General features: G+C 36.4%; 2 non-coding genes across 2 annotated transcripts; one reads left to right on the top strand and one right to left on the bottom strand.

Moving 5' to 3' along the window:
- The first annotated feature begins 984 nt into the window (after positions 1–984).
- On the top strand, positions 985–1057 carry TRNAE-CUC (transfer RNA glutamic acid (anticodon CUC)). The gene has a single exon. It is a non-coding gene; the product is annotated as a tRNA-Glu (tRNA).
- Positions 1058–1710: 653 nt separating this feature from the next.
- Positions 1711–1790, bottom strand: TRNAL-UAG (transfer RNA leucine (anticodon UAG)). Its single transcript has one exon. It is a non-coding gene; the product is annotated as a tRNA-Leu (tRNA).
- Between the last annotated feature and the right edge of the window lie 23687 nt (positions 1791–25477).

Here is a 25477-nt window from a genome sequence, read left to right as displayed (position 1 = left end):
TAAGCTCATAAACATATTGACATTGTAGTTGCAAGGCTGGGACAAAACCATTTCATGCATCAATATTGATGCAGTGTTGTTTAACGAGGTTGCAAATTTGCCTAAAAAATAATGGAAATTTTGGCAGGATTTTGGTAAAATCCCGCAATTTTTTTTGGAAATCTCGGTTACAGCTATCAAGCTTCAAGATTTAGGGTGCCCGATGGGTTTTTGATGGTGTTGAATCCATTTCCACCATAAAAACAAAATTCAAGCACTCTTACCATTAGTTTTTTAAAGAAAAATGACTAGACTCTAGCAAGTTTTGGTTCTCTAGGAAAATTTGCCGCCTCGATAGAAAAAGCTTATTTATGGTTCAACTGAAAGAATTGACTAATGAAGCAGTTCTCATGGAATCTAGAGAAAAGTCATAATCATTTCACTGTGTTTGCTAGTAGAAAGTTGTCACAGACTTCCAATTTTAGATCTCGAATTGCAGATGTTCCGCTTCTGTTGAGAATTAAACACCAAGCAAGAACTTTGTAAGTGGCTAGTTTGATGACATAAGTGACAATGAAAAGCAATATTCTCGTAGTCCAGAGCCTATGTCCAATGAAAATCATGAAAATGATCAAATATGGTTAGCGAGGTAAAGTTAATTTTTTAATTAAATAAATTTTTATTTTGATAAATAAATTTTAAAATAGATAAAATTTATTATATTATGTTATTATTTGATTAAAAACTAATATACAATATTAAAAAATATTATTAAAATAATGAAATATTTATTTTAGAGCTTTTCCATATTTCATAAAACCATAAAGACATGTTTTATTGAATTTTTAAATTAAGCGAAATCGCAATATCCTATCCCGTAAGTATCAACTAAGATGGTAAAATGAATTTAAAACATTGTCCTTATTACATCTTTTCTCCGTCGGTAGGAAGATCCTATAGCGATTCATTTGAGTGATTAATAACGAAGTGCTAAACACAGAAGAATCCGTTGTAGTCTAGTTGGTTAGGATACTGGGCTCTCACCCGAGAGACCCGGGTTCAAGTCCCGGCGACGGAATAAAAGGCCTCACATTATTCGGATGATGCTTCTTTTTCAGTGTAGCGAAATGGGCAAGTTTTGTAAACAAGGCTCAGGAACAATCACAGTAAAGCATCATTTCATTTCCTGTTACCTCCATCGACATTCAAGCCATCCATATCCATCAGTCGGACCGCAAGTTAATACCGTCGAATTGGCCATACACTTCTTTCACCAAAAGTTGCACGATTTGGATGGAAATTTTGTTGAATTCCCATGAAAACTTGCTGGCAAAGCCCAGGCATCGATGCATCCAGTGATTAAGAATGTATTTCTTCTTAAGAACCATTAAAAATGCATCCAGTGATTAAGAATGTATTTCTTCTTAACAAGAATCATTTACAGTCAACATTCTTTATTTAGAACCATTAAAAATTAAGAATGATTGATATGGAAATCAAAACCTAAAGCGTGCGATTAATACGTAATTCAGAATGACAGCTGTAGGATTTGAAGACGGGCCTCTTTGCACCAGAGCCTTAGTTCGTGAAATTACCACCCAATGCACATTAAATTTAGCCCTAGTTAGTGAAATTACCATGCATTTCAAATTAAATTGAGAGATTATCCGACCATAAAACGATCCATGTCGAATTCAAACCCTTGGGGCGAAATTAACAGGCCATTTAAATTGACAGCTGTGGGATTTGAACCCACGCCCTTTCGGACCAGAGCCTAAATCTGGCGCCTTAGACCACTCGGCCAAACTGTCACTTGCATTAAAAGCATTGGGAGGATCCTTGGGAAGTACTGAGAGATTAATATAAGAATAACACAAGAATCTACCGACGACTTCTGCATTTTGACAAAAAAAAAAAAAATATTATTACTTTAGTATTTTGAATCTCCTAATGTGATCGGATCGAGCCACTGGGTGCCATCGTTAGGTTGCTGGTTCGAATCCGGCAGATCGAAGTTTCTCCTCGTCAATTGATAATTGATTTTTCCTCTGCACCCGCGGCCGCGACACCAAGTAATCTCATGCCTCATAACTCTGTAGGTCGGATATTTAATTAATTATTGTGGGGATAAAGATTAAAAATTAAAATGATTATAATTAGTAAATTAGAATAGGGTTATTTTAATTAGGATTTATTAAATATTTAATGAAATCAAATTTTTTAAAATTTAAATGTTTTTTATATTATAAAATTTGAGGAAAGGTTTACATCTCATTAAAATAGATTTATATTGGTTCTTTTTATATATGTGAACCATATTTTTTTTAGTTTCACTTGTTTTATCTATTTATCTATATAATTATTTACTTGAAATATTTTAGTTAAGGTTGATATTGAAATTTTTTAATTATACTTAGTATTAAATGAATTTAAACATTTATTCTATACTTTGTATTAAAAATTGAATAAATTACATATACCTCTCATTTTTTTTTTTTTTTATTCAAATATTTTTTCTTACCGTATGTATTAAGTTGATATACAATTATCTATGTGTGTATCTATGTCTGAGACTTGACTTGAGAAACAGAAACTCAGGGGCATCTAAGACATCAAAATCACTAGGGGCAACACCAACCATTAACATGACTAGATTTTTCTCCACTGAGTTTTGAACCGATGACCTTCACATCATGGAGTAACTTAAGTACACCCCATCACGGTATATTCTAGACTAAGTGGACAAAAAAACAAATATATTTTAGTTTCAATTATTTTATGCATTAATATATAATTGATATTGAAGTATTTTATTTGGAATATTTTACTTACTACTTTATATTGAAAATTGAATTAATGTTAAAAATATTAGCAAGAAAAAGGTTCCTTCATTTGTGTGTTAATCATAAGAGCCATAACTAGTTCCTTCTTGTGCATGAATAGAGTTCCTATAATTTAGGAATCGAGTTCCTATAATTTAGGAATCGGTCCCTAAAAATTAGGACGAGTTAGGATGCACTTAATTGATGTGTTGAAATCAAAATTGAAAGTCGAGTTCTTGATTTTCCAGTGGAAGTTGATTGAGGAAAAAAACAAGTGATTGAGTTTCAAGTGGTTGGCTTGAAATAGGATGAGTTGTGTGAGCAATTAACTGATGCTAACTCAATCAATCACAAAATCGTTCCTTAATTAGAAAACTCACTAATTTTAACCATTCAAGTTGCCATTAAAAGGAGGAATGAAGGCACAAGTTTAATCATTGTTTTGGTGAGACCAAGCAATATGAAGCACGAGTATGTCTATGAAGTTTGTGAGAGGAAGAGTGTGCAAGAGAAGCTTGCACAGGTTGGTAGAGGGTAGCAGAGATCAATAATGTTGCAAAGATTTCAAGCTTAGATCAAGTAGGAAAGACAAGTGTGTCTTTCATATTGAAACAATTTTATTTTGTAAGAGATCAATTGCTTAGTTTATCTATCAATAAAATTCTCAAACAAGTAGAGGGTTTTCCTAGTTGGGTTCCCTAGACAACTCTTTGTTTTTGAATTGTGCGATTGTGATTTTATTTATGTTCCTATTCTACTGCATCTAGTAGAGAAATTATGTGCTTATGTGAGAAGAAATTTGATTTCAAATTGCTCATATTAGCAAATCAGAATTTCATGGATTTTCTACATGGTATCAGAGTGTGGATCAAAATAAATATAGCACATATAAGAGAAAATTCGTCAAAGTGAAGAGGCATGTGGTCTGATGTAGCCACAAGCACTTGAGGAGCTAGTTTAGGTGGGGTGAAGGAGAAAGAAGTGTCTCTTTTGAAGTTTGAACATGGTCAAGTTAAGGGAAGATTACAAACAGTGTAGAGGGCAGATATATGCGTTCTTTTGTGGGGGATTTATGGATTACATAGGCAAAGATTTTTCTATGTTCTGGAAGGAGGGTTGAGCCTTGTAGCCTCTAGTTTGGAGGGGCTAATAAGCATGAACAAGTGACATAACAGTCCTATAGTCCAACAGATATTGAAGGCTTGTAGAAGGGGGATAAACAAAGGTTCCTAAGGGAGTTTTAGACCAAGTTTAGGGGAGTTGACGTGGACAATCACTATACCTAACTAGAGATTTGAATATTCAAACTTAGATGCACAATCCGAGTTGATTTAGGGGCAAAAGTAATCGGCCAGACCAAAAGTATGTTTGTATTCTTACAAGGTTGATGTTTTTTCTAAGTGTTTGAGTCCATATTTAAAATACTTTTGGTGGACATATTATGTACTATTTGGAGGGAAGTTAAAAGGTGTCTTTAGTGCCCTAAGTCCAACATTTGAGGAGAACATCAAATTTGGTTGGAGCTATAGATTTGTTGAAGCTTAGGGTTGATCCTTGAAGGGACAAAAGAAGCAACTTAAAGGGCTTAACATTTAATCCTAGTTCATTGTGTACATATGGACTTCTATAACAAGAGTGGGAAGCCTCCTTTTCCCTAAGACTTATCTTTTGTGGAGCAGTAGTGAGGCAAGAAGTGGGAAGGTTAAACACCCTATGAGTTGGTATCCTTGATGGAAAAAGAGTAGCTAGAGGGTGGACTATTTGGGCCAAATATCGGTCACCTAAAGGAGTTTTGTTCACTGATAGTGGCAGATTGTGGAGTTGGAGATGCATGCCTTCAAAGGGAGCAACCTTGAGCAGCAAGGTAGGAAGTCCTCAAAATAGAGAAGTGATGGACTTGTAGAGCATGGTGAGAAAGAACATGTCTTCAAATCAGGTTCCGCGGAAGAAAGCAAGAAATATTTCTAGTTCAGATGGATCATCTACAACAACATAGAACATGGTAGTGTTGGAGACAGAACTAGGTGGACGAGGTTCTTCCAAGAACACCTTCATCGCTAAGAGCGAGTGTTGAAAATATTTGCGAGAAAATGGTTCCTTAATTTGTGCCTTGATCATCGGAGCTAGAAGGAGTTCCTTCTTGTGTGTGACTCAAGTTCCTGTAATTTAGGAATCAATCCCTAAAAATTAGGACGAGTTAGGATGCAGTTAATCTATGTGTTGAAATTGAAAGTCAAGTTCTTGATTTTCCAGTATGATTTGATTGAGGAAAAGCATAAGTGATTGAGTTTCAAGTGGTTGACTTGAAATAGGATGAGTTGCATGAGCATTAATAATGCATGCTAACTTAATCAATCACAAAATCATTCCTTAATTAGAAAAATCACTAGTTTTAGCCATTCAAGTTGTATTTAAAAGGAGTAACAAAGGCACAAGTTTAATCATTGTTTTGGTGAGAACAAGTTGGTAAGACCAAGCAATAGGAAGCATGAGTTTGTGCATGGAGCTCGTGAAAGGAAGAGTGTGTAAGAGAAGCTTGTGCACAGGTTGGTAGAGGGCAACAAAGATCAACAGTATTACAAAGGTTTCAATCTTAGATCAAGTATGAAAGACAAGTGTGTCTTTCATATTGCAACAACTATATTTTGTAAGATATCAATTGCTCAATTTCTCTATTAATAAAATTCTCAAACAAGCAAAGGGTATTCCTAGTTGGGTTCCCTAGACAATTCTGTGTTTTTGAATTGTGTGACTATGATTTTATTTACGTTCCTATTCCAATGCATCTAGTAGATAAATTTAGTGTTATGTGAGATTTTGTTTTTTTCATATTGCTTATATTAGCATATGAAAATTTCATGGATTTTCTACCATGAATGACACATTCTTCTTATTAATAAGTAATTATTTTTGTTTACATTCAATTATTTTTTATTTATATATTTGAATTAATATAAAAAAATCTTATTTAAGGTGAACTTGAAATATTTCATTTATGGAAATAATATTAAATAAGCATACTCTAAAAAAATATCAATTTTGCTAGGAAAATAAAGGAAATTCCGATGGGATTTTGAAAACATTTGGCGGACTTTTTTGGAAATTCAAGTTACAATTGTCAAGTTTCAAGGTTTTGGGTGCCTCAAGGATTTTTTATGGTGTTTAATTCATTTCCACTATCAGAAATAAGATTCAAGCACCCCTATTGTCAATTTTTTTGAAAAAAATGGTAGGTGGTTTTTGGTCGTAGATGCGAAATTGACACCTCGATAGATAACACAAGTTAATATTCAAATACATTTGTTAACATGGATATTCAAATATTTTATTTAAGACTAGCATTAAAATGTTTTTAAAAAGTAAAAAAATTACACATCTTCATTATACTCGAAAATGAAAATATAAGATTTCAAGTACTTTATATATGTATGTTTATTTTTGTGTTTTACTATAATGAACTTTATTTTTAATTAAGTGAAGATTTAATTTTTATTTTAAAAAATAGATGTGTCACTTTCATGTTGAACAATGAAAGAATTACACGTCCTACATACTAGGTTATAGAATGCACTTCACTAATAAAAAAGAAATAGAATAAGTTCAAAATTATTTTAAAAAATAGAATAAATTCACAGAAAAAAGAAATTAAAAAAATATAAGAAACTAATAAATTATTAAATTATTAAAAAAACTTATAGAGATGAAAATAACATAATAAGAAGTAATGAAAAAAATTAATAAATAAAATTATGTAAAAACAGATCTAACCGTTAAGACCATATATAAGGAGCTTCCAAGAAAATTTAATTTATATCCGTAATGGTTTGATTTATATTGAGAGCAATAGGTAATGATAAAGACTAAGGGAGAAAATTAATATATTATGTGAAAAAGGAGGTTGAACCATTGAGACGATGAATATGGGGTTATCAATATGGTTTAAGTCATCTTTTGTTTTCAGAATTTCTATGAAATGTGTAAGAGGAAGTTGAGATAAGGATTTTACTTGGTCCTGGTAAATAAGTTGTTTAGATTTGAATGAGTTTTGATAAAGTTGATTTAAAAATATGATTATAGGTTGCTTTAACCATATATTTTATAAAAGGAGCTTTAAATAGTATACTAATTTAAGTAGAAAAATAAATAAAGATTTATAAAGTAATTTTTTTTTTAATTAATTAAAAAAAAATTATATCAGGATTCCAAAGTTTTATAGCTTTTTTAGTATTATACATTAGAATTGTTCATGGATTTTTATTTTTATATTTTTTTTCTTTATGAATGTTTATTTAATTAATAGATTTATCATTTACAATTAAGGAGGAGATCATATCTTCATTCTTTTGAGAGTCAGCTTCATCGCTTTTGGAGCTTCTGAACATGGAATTTCTTTATCATTTTTTGAATTTAGACTCATGGGTGTGTTTATGCTCACTACTTTCCAACACAATTATTGTTGAGGTTGTTTCCTTATCCTCAGCCTGAAGATTCTCCTTGGATGCGGAATGGGGTGGTACCACAATGGATTTCTCTAGATATTGAGAGGATGAGGAGCTAGGGGTGGCTTTTGTTGATAAGCATTATCCTTTTGACTTGTCGAGATCTTGCCACTTGATGCGACCTTCTGGTCACACCATCCTCAATAGGGTTTCCACTACTCTTGGGAGTCGGGCAACTCATTTGAGGAAGGGAAACATTATGAAGATGCCTTGGTTGTTGACATAGTCTACACCTGAAAGTTGTGTTTTCATAGTCTAATGGCTTAGAGAATTTCTTTCCACCTCACTTGAGTATTATATTATATAGTAGTCCTTCACTCAAACCCAATTCAACACATATACGAACAAATGTGACGAAACTAGAAACCAATATTTCAATGTTTGTTTTGATGTAACGACCCAGTGAATCACTAATTTTTTCCAAAATTTCTGGCTGAATCCATTGGAGGGGTAGCCATATATTTCCTGGAAAGAGAGCTCAAGTCTGAAAACCATGGTTGTATCAAGAGGCCTGCTCAGCCCTAGAACCATGGCCCTTGGTCAAATACCCTTTGTTGGTCTTCAAGATCTTTGAAGACTACCACAAAATGTCCTTTCGAATAAAACAACTCTAAATTATGGGACCAATTCGGATGAAACCAATCCTGGAGGGTAGATACTAGGGGCAAAAAACCATTGAAACAATATATAATCACTCGCTGCTTATAATATGCTACCTTTATCATTATTAAGATCTCATTCACCACGATTAATGGTGTGTCTTCTTAATGTTCCACCATAAAATCTTGAACTCAGATATTCTTTAGTGTATGAGAGTTAGAGTGTAGCTTTAGGACATCTTTGAAAGAAAATGGTTTAGATGTCAAAGATGTCTCACTGCCTCTGGCGCCTCCCCCTAAGCTTGCCACTACAAACATAGCGACATCCCTCTTGAGTCCATAATCTCTAAGAGCATCCCCCAACATCATTTATCTCCCTTGAGAAATCTAACTTCCTCCTTCGAGATACCCGTATGCTAATGGATGTTGTCAGCCAAAGTGTTGGCATTTTGGCACAGGTGTGGCCCTATGGTACAGGTGTTGTCCTTGATGGAAACTCACTTTGGTATAAGATCTCAGTTCAGGCGCTCAAAATGAAGGAAATCTTGTATACGCAGGTTCACCTTACCAAAGATGTGTATACATGCGGGTTATACGTTCAGAAGTTGCGTATGCGTATACATGCACTTTTATGCACATAAAAGCGCGTACATGGTGGGAAACTTATTTTTGGTCCATGGTTGTTAGTCCTTGGAATTTGAACCTATGGTTTTAGACCATGGTATCTCATCAGATGTGTTGACCCTAGGTATTGGGCCCTTGGTATTGTTTATTATGGTTTTGGACCGTGGTATTGTGGAAGGCCTAAAACTATAAAAGAGGAAGGAGATCATGTGGCAAAAGATCATCTGATTTATTGAATATTTGATATTGTTCTAGATCTGGAATACTGGTGATTGGGTTATGGTGCAGATCTAGATCTGAATGAAGGAGGAACTTGAGTGCAAGAAGGATAAGGACTATTGATGGATCAAAATATCAAGGCTTGAATATTGGTATCTCAGTATGATTTTGATCTGTTATATGTGGCGCTCTCTTGATCTATAAATATGATAATCTAGGTTAACTAATGACTGAATGTTTTTTAAAGAATAAATTATCCTTTATAGATCTGTACGCAGGTTTAGTGAAGTGCAGAAGCGTATACACGCCTTTTCTGTGAATGAAAGAAGCGTATACGCAGGTTGGTTGTGGTACAGAAGCGTATACACGCAGGTTGCTGAATAGTGAAGTAGCGTACATATCTTGATTTATGTTGTAGCTGCTTTTGTTTTATTGTTGCAGTGTTCTGGGTTCAGAATTGGTGTTTGATTACAGTTACTATGTTTTGAGTACAGTGGTCAGAGAAGTGTTTGTTTGATTCAGTTTTTGATTGGTGAAAAGGAGTGGTTGATGCAGAAATACTTGATGTTTGATTGATTATATCTACGGATCCAGTCTGAAAATTAATGAAACGAGGTCCCTAAAAGCAAAGAGAAGGTTGCAACCTTCTGCAGGTAGAAGCCTGCGTACCAATATCTCAAGCTAGTACAATAACTAAGGGGGTTGGAGCTCCCTTCCAGAAGAAGCTGGAAAAAGAGAGAGGGTTGTAGCTCTCTGCAGGTTGCAACTTGCGTACTGGTAAAGGACTGCACCAATACAATTGTAAAAAGAAGTTTCTAATTAAAGAGAAAGATAGAGACGAATTGCAGCAGGTGGTTTTCACCCACATTGGGTTTCCACCTTATATCTTGTGTTCTTGTGTGCGATTGTCTTTCTGCTCTGTTTTACTGTTTCTGGTTACTAGTTATTTGCTTCTGAATCACATATTTACAATCAACATCAGAAAGATAAAGTAAATTAAAAGTTTTCATACGCGGGTTTCCTTTTGCATAATTGCGTATATACGCGGTTTAATTAACAGAAGTAGCGTATATCATTTGATTTTGAAAAAGGAATATTTGACTTAATAATACTGATTCACCCCCCTCTCAGTATTATTTCCAACAATTGGTATCAGAGCAGGTCCTTCAGAAGAATCTTGATCGCTTGAAGGAAAATCATTCATCATGAGCAACTACGAGAGGGAAGCATCAATCAGGCCACCGATTTTTGATGGGACAAACTTCGTTTATTGGAAGGTAAGAGTTACTGCCTATCTTCAATATCTTGGTACAGAAGTCTGGGATATCATAGATACAGGGTATACTTTTCCATCAGCAACTCCTACAAATCCGGCTGAAAAGAAGAAATATGAAACAAATGCTAAGGCGGTCAATACTCTATTAGGATGCATATCTCAATCATAATTTGTCAAGGTAATGCAGTTTAAACCCGCAAAAGAGATATGGGACAAGATTGTTCTGAGCTATGAAGGAGATGATTAGGTAAAACGAGCAAAACTTCAAACCCTCAAGATTCAGTATGAAAATCTCAAGATGTATAATGATGAAAGTGTGGCTAACTATTTTCTTCATGTAGATGAGATTGTTAATTGTATGAAAAATTTGGGTGAAGAAATAAAAGAGGCTGTTGTGGTTGAAAAAGTTCTAAGATCTCTATCCCCTAGGTTTGAATCTAAAGTTTCTGCAATAGAATAAAAAGAGAATCTACAAAGCCTTAAAATGTCACAGCTGCACGGAATTCTAACTGCTTATGAAATGAGGAAAGGAGGTCCATCAGACAGGAGAGAAGTTGCCTTCAAGGCTTCAAGCAAAGGCGAGTACTATGAGTCAGGACACGTGTTAGAAGAAGAAGAAGAATCAAACTTTGTCAGAAATCTTCAACGGGGTACTAGACGGTTCCGAGGTAAGTTACCTTTCAAATGCTTTGCTTGTGGAAGAGTCGGTCACTATGCTGCCAAATGTCCTCACAAGGATAAGATTGACAAAGGGAAGGAACCTATTAGATGGAACAAGAAACAGAATGCAAATAAGAAAAGCTATTACACTCATGAAGATAGTGATGGACTTTCAAATAGTGACGAAGATGAACGAGGTAATAAGTATAAACTTTTAATGGCTTTTGAAGATGATGACTACATGGATGCTATAGATGTAGAAGGTTTTTATAAAGAGATATCTAATCTCAAAATTTGCTTAAAAGAGAAAAATGCAATTATTGATTCTCTGCAATGTCAACTGGCAGAAAGGGAAAAACATCTTGAAAAATTGGAATGTGAAATTGTTGGTCTTAGAAAGGAGATTGAGAAAACAAAAGCTATTAATCTTAAATTTGTTAAAGGATCTGAAACTCTGGATGAGATTATCAATGTGCAGTGTTCTCCACTAATCAAGACAGGTCTGGGATATAATGAAGAAACATCTCAAGCATCCACCTCCAAAAGTTATCTTGATGCAACAAGGAGGAGCGAGCAAAGGCCTAATAGAAATCATCAGGTATATCAAGGACAGTTTACCTCAAGAACGAACAAAGACTATCAAGAAAATCGGGGCAAGCTACCTTAAGGACAAATAGAAGCTACAGTCAGCCTCAGGTAAAATCTTCCCAATTTTCCTCAAGAATGGATGTCAGTAGAAAATATAATCGGTTGGATGATAGATTTGATAATCACAGGAGTTTATTCAATGGCCAATGCTTCTCTTGCCATAACTTTGGTCACAAAGCAGCCCAATGTGTTGCCTATAAGACAATCATGACTAGAGAAGCTCAAAAAAGGAATATGACTGGGATCACGAAAAGGACTTATAACAACTTTTCAGCCCTTGAAAATGAAGTTGAATGTTCTATTTGTAATAACTTTGGTCATGAAGATTCTGAATGCAGGAGCAGGTTTTGGAAGACAACTCAAAAGGAACAAACCTCAAGTGCCAGAACATGGAGAATGAAGGAACCACAACCAGAAAGATGTGGGATATCCTTTTATGCAGAAGGACAAGAAAATCTATGGTATATCAACAACGGATGTTCGAAGCATATGACAGGTGATAAAGAAAAACTTGAATCCTATACTGCATTAGAAAAGGGAAAGAAGGTTTCTTTTGGAAACGATACCCCTGCAGCCATAAAAGGAAAAGGCACTGCTCAGTTGAAAGAAAAGGTCAAGGCTGGAAATGTTTTTTATGTTGATGGCTTGAAGCATAATCTTCTGAGTGTTAGTCAGATGTGCGATCAAGGAACCGAGGTAATATTTCGATCAAATGGATGTAGTGTTCGTGATCTTGATGCAGGAGAAATAGTGATCAAAGGCAGAAGAACTCCAAATAATCTATACATATTTGAAGAAGGACAACAACAATGATATTTAAGCAAGGATGATGAACACTGGTTATGGCATCGGAGGTTGGGGCATCTAAGCTTTTCACAAATAAGGAAAGCATGCAAATACCAGGTAGTTCGTGGTCTTCCAGATATCAAAATTCCAGACAACACCATATGCAAATCATGTCAGTTTGGTAAGCAAACCAGAACTAACTTTCCTGAGAAGGAAGGATCAGCTAGCAGGCCTCTTGAGCTAGTCCATATAGATGTATGTGGTCCATTTAGGACAAGGTCACCTCGAGGAGAAGAATACCTTATATTATTCATTGACGACCTCTCCAGGTTTGTTTGGTTAGGACTTATGAAGCACAAAGACGAAGCATTCGAAAAATTCAAATCCTTCAAAGCCTTGGCTGAAAATGAATCAGATTACAAAATTAAGTGCCTCAGGTCCGACAGAGGTGGGGAATTTACCTCAAATGAATTTTTTGATTTCTGTGAAGAACATGGAATAAGAAGGGAATTCTCTACAGCTAGGACTCCTCAACAAAATGGAGTGGCGGAAAGGATGAACAGAACAATCCAACAAATGGCTCGTGCTATGCTTGATGAGTCTGGAACTCCCGCAACCTTCTGGGGTGAAGATGCATATGCTGCGGTTGTTATTCTCAACAAAACAAATGTCTGAGTGAACAGCACTCAAACTCCTCATGAGCTCTGGTACGGTGAGACTCCTTCGGTAAAGCATTTCAAAATTTTTGGGAGCAAATGCTATATTAAGAATACTGATGAGCAGCTTGGAAAACTTGAACCTAGAGCAGATGAAGGCATTCTCCTTGGTTATTCTCCCTACAGCAAAGCATATAAGTGTTACAATAAAAGACTTGGAAGAATTGTTGATAGCATTGATGTAGTGGCTGATGAAAAAGGATACATCCCTACGAAAGTGAATCGTGAAAATATCGATGAGGATGAAGACTACTCTCCAAATCAGACAGATGATGAAGAAGAACCCCAAGAGGCACCAGAGGAACATATAAGGATAGAAGAGAAGACTCCATCCAGGTACATTCAGAAGAATCATCCAGAATCTCAAATTTTGGGGCAGAAAGAAGTAGGTACACAAACAAGAAGAACAATAGCAGAAGCTTCAAGCTATTTGGCATTGCTCTCTTCCACTGAACCACAAAATGTAAAAGAGGCATGCAAAGATGAGTGTTGGGTTAAGGCAATGGATGAAGAGCTTGAGCAGATCGAAAAGAATAACACTTGGGAGTTGGTTCCTAGACCAAAAGACAAAAATGTCATAGGAACAAAATGGATCTTCAAAAATAAGTTGAATGAAAATGGGGAAGTGATTAGAAACAAGGCCAGAATTGTTTGTAAAGGGTATGCTCAACAGGAAGGAATAGACTTTGAAGAAACTTTTTCTCCCATTTCTAGACTTGAGGCCATTAGAATGTTCCTTGCTCTCTCTAGCTTCCAGAAGTTCAAAGTATTTCAAATGGACGTAAAATCAGCCTTTCTGAATGGAGACTTAGAAGAAGAAGTGTACATAGAGCAACTAGATGGTTTTATCCTTGGGAATGATCCAAATCTTGTATGCAGACTTAAAAAGGCTCTCTATGGGCTTAAACAAGCTCCAAGGGCTTGGTACTACAGCTTGGACAAATACCTTCATCAACAAGGTTTTTCAAAAGGATCAACAGATAGCAATCTTTATATAAACATTGAAAATGACAAATTGCTAATACTTGTGGTGTATGTAGATGATATTATCTTTGGCAGCAATGAAGAAGATATGAGTAAAAGCTTTGCCTTGGTGATGTAGAAAGAATTCGAAATGTCTTTTCTTGGAGAACTGACATACTTTCTTGGATTGCAAACCCAACAAAATGAGTGCGGTATCTTCTTGTCTCAAACCAAGTACCTCAAGCAGATTCTGAAGAAATATGGCATGGAAGATTTGAAACCAGTATGTACCCCTATGGTTACAGGATGCAGTCTCAGTTCAAATGATGAATCAGCGGCAGTACATCAACCAACCTATAGATCTATGATTGGAAGTCTACTTTATTTGACAGGTACCCGACCAGACATCATGCATGCAGTGGGAATAGTTGGAAGATTTCAGGCAAATCCAAAGGAAACTCATCTTCAGGCAATCAAGAGAATCTTCAAGTACCTTCAAGGAACTCAAAACTACGGCCTATGGTATCCTAGAGATACAAATCTCACACTTCATGCTTACACAGATGCAGATTGGGCTGGAAGAGTGGATGACAGGAAGAGCACAAGTGGTGGTGCATTCTTTATGGGTTCCAGATTAGTATCTTGGTTTAGTAAGAAACATAGTTCGATTGCTTTATCTACAACTGAAGCGGAATATGTGGCTGCTGCATCTTGTTGCACTCAACTTCTTTGGATGATGCAAACCTTGCAGGATTTTCAAATCACTTGTACTCCACCTGTCTCTATCTTATGTGATAATACGAGTGCAATAAGCATTTCAAAGAATCCTATCATGCATTCAAAGACCAAGCACATACCTATCAAATATCACTTTCTTCGGGAACAAGTGCTTGAGCAAAAAGTCAAGTTGGAATATGTTCCTTCTAAGGAACAAGTTGCTAATATACTCACCAAACCACTGCCCAAGGAAACCTTTGAATATCTCAGACAGAAGCTGGGAGTAGTTGATGCATCATCCTGTTGTTGAAGCTTGTCTGTTTCAGAGAAAAGATGGTGTATGTGAGTTGGATGAGGGGTATCCGCGTACATACACTGATTTATGCAGGTGCAGTCGCGTATATGGAGTTCTGAAGAAAATCAACAAGGACAGACTCTGGTTGGAGAGAGTCTGATATGGGTCTGTCAGAGACCATCAGGCACAGGTTCAGGGGGAGCAGATAATCTTCTAATAATGCATTGTTGGCATTACCTTAGAAGCTCTTGGTTTTAGTACTCAAGTTGTTTTTGGTTCAGGTGGATTAGCTGCAGAAAGGAGAATTGAAGGAGAACATGGTTGCTGATATATACAGTGATTGTCAGATGTTGCTGATAGTAGTTATTGGTGATTTGCATAGTCTTGATATTTCGTTTCTATGTCATGTATATCTTTTTTATCAAGGTCATGTAACGGCCTATTTTGGTTCCCCACTATGCTTGGGATGATTGATACAATGTGATTGGTTGTCATATGTAAATTTCTGATGTATCCCCACTTGGTTGGGTGATGGATATACGTATTGAGTCTTTTGGTGATAGGAAGGTCTTTCATAATGTATATGTCTTGGTTCTTCTTGAAGAACATCTTTTGCAGATCTTGCCTACAGTCAGAGGGAGCATGTTCAGCACAGCAGAGCAGAGATATTAGCATGTACTCAGGGGGAGCACAGCCCTTTGCCCTTGATGACAAAGGGGGAGAATGACTTTGAGGATCTTGGGGTTGCCATCAAGTCCAAAGGGGGAGATTGTTGGCATTTTGGCACAGGTGTGGCCCTATGGTATAGGTGTTGTCCTTGATGGCAACTCACTTTGGTGTCAGATCTCAGTTCAGGCGCTCAAAATGAAGGAAATCTTGTATACGCAGGTTCACCTTGCCGAAGACGCGTATACACGCGGGTTATACGTTCAGAAGTCACGTATGCGTATACACGCACTTTTATGCACAGAAAAGCGCGTACATGGTGGGAAAATTATTTTTGGTCCATGGTTGTTAGTCCTTGGAATTTGAACCTATGGTTTTGGACCATGGTATCTCGTCAGATGTGTTGACCCCAGGTATTGGGCCCTTGGTATTGTTTATTATGGTTTTGGACCGTGGTATTGTGGAAGGCCTAAAACTATAAAAGAGGAAGGAGATCATGTGGCAAAATATCATCTGATTTATTGAATATCTGATATTGTTCTAGATCTGGAATACTGGTGATTGGGTTATGGTGCAGATCTAGATCTGAATGAAGGAGGAACCTGAGCGCAAGAAGGATAAGGACTATTGATGGATCAAAATCTCAAGGCTTGAACATTGGTATCTCTGTATGATTTTGATCTGTTATATGTGGCGCTCTCTTGATCTATAAATCTGATAATCTGGGTTAACTAATGACTGAATGTTTTTAAAAGAATAAATTATCCTTTATAGATCTGTACGCAGGTTCAGTGAAGTGCAGAAGCGTATACACGCCTTTTCTGTGAATGAAAGAAGCGTATACGTAGGTTGGTTGTGGTACAGAAGCGTATACACGCAGGTTTCTGAATAGTGAAGTAGCGTACATATCTTGATTTATGTTGTAGTTGCTTTTGTTTTATTGTTGCAGTGTTCTGGGTTCAGAATTGGTGTTTGATTACAGTTACTATGTTCTGAGTACAGCGGTCAGAGAAGTGTTTGTTTGATTCAGTTTTTGATTGGTGAAAAGGAGTTTGGTTGATGCAGAAATACTTGATGTTTGATTGATGCTATCTGTGGATCCAGTTTGAAAATTAATGAAACGAGGTCCCTGAAAGCAAAGAGAAGGTTGCAGCCTTCTGCAGGTAGAAGCCTGCGTACTAGTATCTCAAGCTAGTACAAGAACTAAGGGGGTTGGAGCTCCCTTCCAGAAGAAGCTGGAAAACGAGAGAGGGTTGTAGCTCTCTGCAGGTTGCAGCCTGCGTACTGGTAAAGGACTGCACCAGTACAATTGTAAAAGGAAGTTTCTAATTAAAGAGAAAGATAGAGATGAATTGCAGCAGGTGGTTTTCACCCACATTGGGTTTCCACCTTATATCTTGTGTTCTTGTGTGCGATTGTCTTTCTGCTTTATTTTACTGTTTCTGGTTACTGGTTATTTGCTTCTGAATCACAGATTAACAATCAACATCAGAAAGATAAAGTAAATTAAAATTTTTCATACGCGGGTTTCCTTCTGCATAATTGTGTATATACGTGAGTTTAATTAACAGAAGTAGCGTATATCATTTGATTTTGAAAAAGGAATATTTGACTTAATAATACTGATTCACCCCCCTCTCAGTATTATTTCCAACACAAAGCTCCCACAACCTCCCATGATAAGACCTTGAAACACAGGGAATCACCAGACATGGACCAAACAAAAACTGGAAATTTTAACTGCTCCAAGTCCCCAACTCCTTTCATTGTCTATTCCAACACTAATTGGAGGATTTTTTCGACCACTTTGTGTGCTTTGCAAAACTCCACTGATATTTCTGTTAAGGCATTTCAGTAAACATTTTGCTGACATCCTTACCATTCTTGCAATTGTTGAAACCAAAAACCCCCTTGCACTCAAAGAACCCTTTGAAACCAACGATGGAAAAATAAAAAAAGGTTGTGTCTAAAGTTGCATCTAAAGCTTCACTATCGAAGCCAAGGTGAGCTTCTCCGTCTTGACCATGCTTCTCCAAAAATTCCACTTGAGGAGTGATAGTGGCTTTGAGGGCTTCCATGACACCGGAAGTCACTGATCTAACCATCTCTTCTTTGGCATTATCTATGAAATTGGGATCGTGCTCATTTACGATGAAAGGGGAATCATCCCCCTCCTCCTCCTGTTCGTGCCATGATAATATGGGAAACCATTGGAAACCTGATGTAGACCTTAGATCAATACATCCATACTCCTGGAGGAGGGAGATCTCCCCAAATATTCAAACATTGAGATCATGAGAGCCACACAGAAGCTCAACGACAATGATGGAAGCATTGCAGAATTCGGTGCTAACCCTAGCACTCATGGCAGTGCTATAAAAATTTCAATGGGAGGCTTTGGAAAAAAAATATTGTTAATATAAAGATGTTAATCATATTATATAAAAATATAGCAATTAAATTTCATGTCAATATAATGTCATAATTGTTTAGTCAATTTAGTGTCCTAAATTGCTACATAAATTATCAATCTGAGTGTCGTAAACTAATAAAGTGTATTGCACTATATGTGCTAGATAACCCTTCCTTACCTCACTATTTTCAAGTTTATGTTTGTTTTGGGGTTTTTTTCTTTTGATTCCTAAAGTTCTATGATGTAATTAAATCACTACTAAGGACCTAGAAAAATGAAGTGAGAGTCTAAAAGTGCTTTTAGGCCAAATTTGAGAGTAAGGTTTTCAAAACAAGAAAGTGAGAAACGAAGCTTCTCTTCTTGCTATTGTAATGGTTCCAAAATCATGAGTTGAAAGGAATCTTAAAACTGCTGTCTACTTAATTACAAAACCAAACTTAAGTGATAAAATGGAATTGCAGCTATCTATAACAAACTGAAAATGAAATACTGGAAACAAAACTACTTCTGTTGTCTAGTCTACTTGCAAAATTAAAGCTTAGTGAACTACTGCAATTAAACTAAGGGAAAGAAACAAAAATGAAACTGCAACTATTCTATTTGTGAAAGCAAAACTAAATGAAGTATTGTTATCCTTCTGCTATATAATTTAGGGAGAATTGACTCCTTATGGTAGTAACATTTGAGAGATTTCATTCTTCATCATTCTAAAAGAAGTAAACATGAGAATGAAAGTAAAAACTCAGTCATAAATAAACATTTCACCACTTAGTTTTAGGTTCAACCATTAACAAAGGGCTTTTGGAAATATCTATTTAAATCATGAGTTACTAGATTGATAAGAAAATGGCATTGAACGATTTATCCTAAGAACTAATGAACAACAATTGTAATGAAAGACTCATTCATAAATACAACATTTCGCCATTTAGTTTGAGGATTAATCATCAACGAAAGGATCTGGAAACATTCATTTATATCATGAGTGACTATACTAATAAGAAAAAGACATTAAACATCTTGACTCAAAAACTAATGAACAACAAGATTTTCATTCATAAACACAACATTTCACCATTTAGTTTGAGGATTAACCATCAACAAAAGGCTTTGGAAACATTGGTTTATATCATGAGTGACTACACTAATGAGAAAAAGGCAGTGAAAAACTTGAATTTAAAGACTAAGAACTAAGGAACAACAGAAGAAATAAGTCTAATTATGCTACTGTCATCAATTCAAAAACTATAGTTAAGAGGCTAGAAAATAATGGAAACTAAGGAACTACTCTACGCTTAACTACAACTATCCTGAGTTAGTGGAAACAAATGACACAAGTTGCAATAAACATAGTGTTAAGAAAAAATTATGAGCATGATAAAAACACAGTAAATATACAACTGAATGAAGAAAAACAACAAAGGAAAAATGTGTAGAAATGAAATATACCCTTGACCACGCAGGGGCCCTCTGCAAGGTCTAGGACTAGCAACGCAGAATCACTTCACACGCTTCAGGTATAAAAAAAAAACAAAGTTTTTATATTTTTAAGAGAAATTCTTCGACGTAAATCACAAGATAAATCATTTGTCGACGCGTTTCGAACCAACTAGTGTGGTTCATCGTCAGGACAAGTTGAAGAAACAAATCTAGCTTAGCATGTTAAATAGTCTCAGCAGAGCCTCCAATGACTATCTTGTACAACGACTAATTTTGACTTTAGGCCCAGAGTCATACAAAATATTATAATTTAATGGAAATCAGTTATATTAGATGACCAATAAAAATTATATAAAATTATAAATTAATTTAAATGGTGTTGATGGTTAGTTAAAAAGATATTGTTTGATAATTAAAATAATAAGTCATTTAGTATTTAAATGGGAATTAGTTATATAAAGGACCCTGGGAGTTCATCGTCTTCTGGAAGAGCCGTGGGTGGGGTTTCTCAGAGCCGTATCTCTTCTGGTCAAATTTCAGCGATCAGGGATTGGTTGACTGGTGGCTCCGAAGAGAGTGATCTCGGGGTCCTATCGCCCGACGAATTGGAACATGCTAACGCTAGACCTGGTCGTACCCTCGCAGAGAATAATCTCACTGGCATCACCACGTCTCATCCTGTCAGCACGGTTGCAGTTATCCCCGGTGTGCAGCCGCTGTTGGACGGTACTCTGGCCGTGGGCAGATCCAACGCTATGCGAAAGGCCGGTTTACCTGACTTGCATTCTAGTCCAGCGGTTAACAGTTCTCCTTTGAAGCTCCCGTGGATTTCGCGTGAAGAGAGCTCCTCGTCTTCATTAAGTGATCATAGCTCGAAGTCGACTATTCATATTCAAAGCCCGTTCAATGATATTCATTTGTATAATAATCTGTCGTATAAGAATTTTAGGATTAATAATTTTATTGATAATGATTTTAATAATAAAAATAATAATTTATTTAACCATAAGAATAACATTATTAATAATTTGTTTAATAATAATAATTTATTTAATACCTATAATAATATTAGTTATAATAATTATGATTGTAATAATAATATTGGTAAGGATAATAGTTTATTTAACAATTATAACAATAATAATAATTTATTTAATGACATTAATGATAATAATAAAGATAATAATTTATTTAATGGCTATGATATTAATAATAGCATTACTAATAATATTAGTAATGATAATAATAATTGTATTGATATTCCTAGTAATAATATTAATAGTGATAATAGTAATAGTAGTATAGTCGGAATTAGTAAGAAAGATAATGATAATATTAAGGGTACTTTGTTTAGTAAGGCAAATAACTCTAATTTGGTAGGTAATAAGATATTAAATTTTAATAACAATTGTTCTAGTAAAATTCCCCCTCCTTCTCATGGTAATAATAAGGTTATTAACCTTTCTAGTTTCTTTTTCCCCCTTCTGTTTTTAAAGTTTTGGGTAAAGGATTAAATTTTGCCTTAGCCCCTAAGAAGATTCCTGTTGATGATATCATCTGTGATGTTGAGTTTGGGATCAGAGGTTTACCTGATAAGATCAAGGACACTATCAGGCAAGATTGTGCGGTTGTCTTGAGAAAGGCTAAACCCCCTCGGAAGAACCTCAGCAATGAGGAATTCATTGCCCTTAAATCCTTAAACCAGAACAATGATATCGTCGTTCTGAAGGCTGACAAAGGAGGGGCTACGGTCATCCTTAACAAGGATGATTACCACAAGAAGATGTTTGATCATCTTTACAATAGTGGCAGTTATAAAAAATTGCCCAAGAACCCTCTTAAGAAAATTTCTAAGATGGTGGCTCTCGCCATCAAGTCCAGTAGCTCTGCGAGTTCCCTTTACCATAAACTCATCGAGAGCAGTCCAATTACCCCTAGGATTTATGGGCTTCCTGAGATTCACAAAGAAGGGGCCCCCTGAGGCCTATCGTCAACACCATTGGTGGTATGACCTACCTTCTAGCCAAGTTCCTTGCCCTTGAGCTCAAGCCCCTGGTTGGCCGTACAGAGCCCTTCGTTAAAGACTCTGCTTCCTTCGTTAACAAGTTTAAGGACACAAAGCTTGACCCTGAGGACATTCTCATGAACTTTGATGTGGTCTCCCTTTATACTTGTATCCCTATTAAGGAAGCCATGGAAGTGATCTATCACCTAACAGATCCTGATACCGCGCATCTGGTTGAGATCTGTCCCACTTCCACTTTCTTCTGTTTCGAGGGTGAGTTCTTTGAACATACCTGTGGTGTTGCCATGGGCTCACCCCTTTCCCCTATTGTTGCGAATCTTTTTATGGAAGATTTCGAAACCAAAGCTTTAGCCTCGACTCGTCTCCTTCCCAAGTTGTGGAAAAGGTATGTAGATGACACTAATGTCATTTGGTCCCATGGCCAAAAGGAGTTGGATCTCTTCTTCAACCACCTCAACTGTCAGTCCTCTGCCATTAAGTTCACTATGGAAAAAGAGGCCAATGGTTGCCTCCCTTTCTTGGATATTCTTATATCGAAGAATAATGATCGTTCTCTCTCCCACTCAGTTTTCCGGAAGAAAACGCATACTGAGCAGTATCTTCATGCTGATTCCCATCATTTCCCTGCTCAAAATTTGGGTGTTCTTAACACCCTCGGTACTCGTGCCTTGAGGATTTCTGATAGGGAGAGCTTCGACAAGGAGAAATCCCATCCCCTTAATGTCTTTGTGGAAAATGGCTATAGTAGGCGCCTAGGTCAAAAGGCTTTCCTTAAAGCCTCGAGAAACTCGTTAATCAAAAAAGAACCTAAAGAGCACCGGCTAGGTGTCCATCTTCCCTATGTCCAGGGAACCACGGACAAGATTGCTCAGATTCTTAAGAAGTATAATATTCCCTCAACCTTCAGGCCCCTCAACACTATTCACAAATCCCTCCGATCGGTGAAAGATCCCATTGACCCTAAAGATATGAAGGGTGTCTACTTGATCCCTTGTTCTTGTGGGACCCCCTATATCGGGGAAACAGGGTGCTCCATCCATCAAAGGATCAACAAACATGCAGCTGACCTAAGACATGGGAGAACCAAGTCTTCAGCGTTAGCAGAGCATGCAGAAAAGACCAAGCATCAGGTGTGTATTGAGGAGGCCAAGGTTATTGCTAAGGTTGCGCAGTTCCATCATCGTAAATTCAGGGAAGCTATTGAAATTGAAAGAAGGCCGAGAAATCTCAATAGAGATGACGGCTGGAAGATCAGTAGCTGCTGGATCCCTGCCCTCTCTTCCTAGTCTTGCTTTTTCTAGCTTTCTTTGTTTTTCCTTTATTTCACGTTTCTTTTTCCTTGGAGCCTTGTCTTTTCTTTCCTCCTAGGGTTTCTCCTGTTGGCTCTGTAGTTCTCTTTTGATCCGGTTCTTATCCTTCTTCTTTTTAGAATGTGTCGCTCGCTTGTTTTATTTATTATTTTATTAATTTTATTTCAATTTTTATTATTATTATTTTATTATTTTATATTTTATTTTATTTTATTTTATTCATTCATTTGGTTATTTTTATGTTTATTTTTATTTTTTAAGTTTATTTTATATATTTGTTATTTGTTATTTGTTATTTTTTTTTTTTTTCCGAAGAAAAAACGAACTTTTTATTAAGAAAAATAAAAAGTTACATTGCATATGCTGTAAGCATTTCTGATACTTCTGATGATTGGTATCAATTTTCAGCCTTTTTGACTACAAACATAAGAGAAATTTTTTTTCCAGATAAACTATGACCAGCTAACCTAAGTCTTTCGACCCTTCTTTTTTCCACTTTTCGCCAACCATCTGTGTTGTGCATGGAGTCAGTAATAGCTAGCTGGTTTTCCTATGGATTCATTTGTTGTTCTTTATCTGAATCTGATCCTTCAGGACTGTGACTACGCTTATTCCCGCTTATTTCATGCTGAAGATCTTCTTCCTTTTCTTCAATAATCTCTTTTTCCTTGCTGTCCTGGTCTTTCTCCTAAGCTGTATTGTGTTCTTTCTTTTCAGTACCTCTCTTCTTTACGACATCATCTATATTCTGCCATCCTTTGGGTTTCCTTTGTTGTGTTTTGCTCTTGTTGAGATTTTTGCATGCATTGTACAGATGACCTGTTTGTTGACATCCCCTGCATCTGAAAGCTGTATTCTCATAGTCCAATATTTGTTTCCACTGTGAATTATTAAAGTTCAGAATTATACTTTCAGGTAATCCTTGGCTGGGATCTACGTCGACGCATATTCTGGCAAAAGTAAAAATTCCCTTTATATGTCTCTTTGCATCAATCTTTAACATTTTCCCGAGGGTATTTCCAATAGCTATTAAAGCCTTGGAATGCCAGAAATGTAACGGGAGGTTATGCAGCCTAACCCATACTAGCATCCTTGATACCACCAAAGTATTGGCATCAAAATCTGGGAACCATGGAGTAAAAAAAAGTCCAGCACTGCCCCAGAACCATGGCCCTTGGTTGAGAATTTTTTCCTTTTCTTCTTCTGAATGGAAAATTACTATGAAGAAACCCTTCGAACATAGGTGGATTTGGCAGTTTTTTGTCCAAGCCGTGTGGATCCATTGGTATAGTGCATCAGTTCTAGGCCAAAAACCGTTGAATCTACAAATAACAACATGTTTTTGTAAATCTGAGTAAATGTAATTTACCTCTGGTATGTCCAAGGAAATAGATGGGCTCTCCGGCATTTGATCCACGATATACTGCCCTGGGGGTTCATTAACAGCTGTAGGTTCTTTCCCCTTTAGAGGTTCTTTCCCTTTGGCTGCATCACGGTAAGTACCTGTAGATTTTGAGGGAGCTCCCTTAGATCCACCTCGCAATCTGAGATTAAGAGTGATGGTTGAGTCCTTTGCAACCCTGTAGTGCTGGAGTGTGTGTTGATCCTGCAAACAGAGCCCTAAAAATAATAGATTTTGTAATGCAGCTGGAATTCCCAGTTTGTCCTGGATCTCTTTTTTTAGATCCAATACACTCATCCATTTCCAGATCTGCACACAAACATGTCTGCCTTCTGTTGTTCGAATAAAAATTTGCTTCAGATCCACTAAGTCTGCCTTATCCAGTTCCAGTTTTATGGATTTGGTTTCTGGATCTGGCGGGTTCCCACCTATCTTCTGCCTGGATCTGGACAGATCAGATAGATCCGTCCCGGATCTACAATATTTGGCCCGATCTATTATGGGAGGGGGTAGATCTGCTACATGCAGGCCCCTTTCTTTGATTGTCGTTTCCAGGTCGGTGTAATCCTTCCCAGATCTACCAGATTTGGCCCGATCTGTTGTGTGAGGGGGAAAATCTTCTGCATTCGGGCCCCCTTCCTTGGTTGCATTTTCCGGATCTGTGTGAAAAACTTCAGATCCCTTCTTATCGTTCACATGGCAGAGCCTTCTCCCTCTCTTGTCGTCGCAGGCATCAGCGTTTCTGGTCTTCCTCTGACCAGCCTTGGTGGCGTCGCTCCTCGGAATAGGGCCGAAACCCCCTTTACCCCTTCTCAAGCACAGAAAGAGATGGATCTGTGGGTACCAGCCGACGCATCCATCAGCCGGAGGGGTGTCTTCGCCGATCTGGCAATTGTCCGATACGATCCTCAAAAGCTGCGAGGGGGTTTTGATCTGATCCAAAAACCTGTCCTTCTGATCCGAAGCCGCGCGGAGAGATGCAGAAACCTGCATGCATTTGGTTCTGCCATCCAAACCCTTAACGAAGAAAGGATGCATGTTTCTCGGAAGTCTCACGATCGAAACCTGGGAAACTTGTTTCGTTCCGCCGCTGTAACCATATATTTGTTATTTTTATTCATATATATATATATATATATATACTATTTTTTATTATTTATTTATTTATTTATTATTATTATTATTATTATTATTTTTATTTTTATTTTTATTTTTTCCGCATTCCAATATCTTTATTCTAACTAACTTTTATTACTTTATATTTATATTTTTATTCTAACTAACTTTTATGTATATATATATATATATATATTCATATAATTTATATTCATATTATTATTAAAAAAAAAAGTCCTTTATATAACTAATTCCCATTTAAATACTAAATAACTTATTATTTTAATTATCAAACAATATC

Source organism: Pinus tabuliformis, chromosome 3_2, assembly GCF_031772625.1.
Source record: "Pinus tabuliformis cultivar Carrire ecotype Pingquan chromosome 3_2, CPIR1, whole genome shotgun sequence".
In the NCBI taxonomy this organism is placed as follows: Eukaryota; Viridiplantae; Streptophyta; class Pinopsida; order Pinales; family Pinaceae; genus Pinus; species Pinus tabuliformis.
The sequence above is the reverse complement of the archived record's forward strand: the minus strand, read 5'-3'. Positions and strand labels throughout refer to the sequence as shown.